The sequence below is a fragment of the Carassius carassius genome, chromosome 18 (genome assembly GCF_963082965.1).
Source record: "Carassius carassius chromosome 18, fCarCar2.1, whole genome shotgun sequence".
Lineage (NCBI taxonomy): Eukaryota > Metazoa > Chordata > Actinopteri > Cypriniformes > Cyprinidae > Carassius > Carassius carassius.
In genome coordinates, this window is record NC_081772.1 from 15,324,564 (window position 1) to 15,326,414 (window position 1,851).

Sequence of the window (1,851 nt, forward strand, 5' to 3'; positions counted from 1 at the left end):
GCTGCTTAAGGACCATTTCTTATTATTAGTGTTGTGCTGCTTTATTTTGATCCATTTTTCAGCATTCTTAAAAAATTTCTGAAGAACACACAAAAAAAGACCTTTCTGACCCCAAACCAAAAATAATTATTTAGACAAAAGAGTACAAAATTATATATATATGATGAACACAATCAAATTTGAGGCATTTTGCAGGTTATGAGGGTATTACAATACAACATGTTTAAATTGTCCATGTTTTCTATGTTTCTGTTTTCAGTGTTAAAAACCAATCACGGTGTGGTAGCTCATAACAACAGCACTCTTTGTACTTGACATTAATGTACACAATTTAGGGATAAATTCTAGATTTCATTAATTTATAGAAGATAAATATGGAAACATTATATAAAGAGCTGACACATAGTAGAAACACTGAGTTTCTTTGAAGCAAAGCGTGTGACAATGCTCCCTGATTCCCCCACATAAACACACTTTGCACCAAATGTTCTCTGCAGTTCATCATCTAACACATCCTGCCTTTTTCTTTGCCTCTCTAACTCACTCAAATACTGTACATCTATCAATACACGCTTTACAGCTCATGCCATTGATAATCTAACGCATTCTCATCCCAAGGCGTCATAATCTCATGTTCCTGTCTCAGCAGGACTAAAACGGGATATTGAATGTCTGTTTCCACACCAGAGATGTTTAATAGCGCAGAGGCTAATGAAAGAGCAGTATTAATCTGCCTTAAGGTGGGGGAGGTTTTTAACTCAACCTAACCTACGTACTTTAAGAAGCCTACTGAGAGAGTGTACAAATAAACCAGATCTGTGTTTCAACTCCCATGGAGGGAAAGACTCTGCAAAATTATACCTTCGGGCAAAACACTTGTCAGATTAGGCACAAAGCCATCGATGAAATTAGTGAGGTCAGATACGGGGCAAAAACGATTAATTCATGTGTGTGCATGGCAAACAGCGTGTGAATATGTATGTATTGCAAATATACATAGAAGATCTTCCTCACTGACTCACATATTGCCTTTTGGGAACTGAACTCAGGAAGTCAATTAACTCAACCCCTGGGATTTGATAAATGGGTAAAAGATTTTAGAGGAAAGGAGGGTGAGACGAGGATAACAGCTTTCTCTTGCTCAATCCATTCTGCTGTCTTATTGCCTTCTTCCACTCACCCCATCCGTCATGAACATATTAAACATTCCCACAGCATCCACAGGCCTTGATTAAGAATCCTCCCTAACTCCATGACTCCTGACCATGAATATTGAATATTATATCAATCCAATGAATCACTCAAATGTTTATATCATGAGCCCAAGTTTCTTTGGCGATGGTAAATGTGTATCCTCATATCTGTAAGCAGTGATTTAGATGATAAATAATTACATTGCCTTTTTTAATTGAAAGCATTTCAGATGCATTAACCATACTAATTTGATTAATGATGCTCCGGCGTTTCTAAAATTGCAGTACAATATATAAGCCTTGCTTGAAATGAAAAAGCATTTAAAGAAAGCAAAATGCTGCCATGATAAAGATAATAAAAACATACTCTTCCATCCATCAGTGCATCCTTGTATGGTGTAATGGTTAGGGGTTGGTTTAGGGTAAGTACCTAGTTATTACATAGTTATTGTAATTACTATAATAAGTACATAGTATGTACATAAGGAACAGGACTGTAAAATAAAGTGCTACCGGTGTAATTTATTCTCCCACAGGATCAGGTGTATTTACATATAACAGAGCTAAAGCTCAAAGAGGCATAGTTAACTGTGACAATGGATATTAAAACAACACACAACTGAGTTTGTGCTAAACTAAGCATGAAACAGAGTGAGAA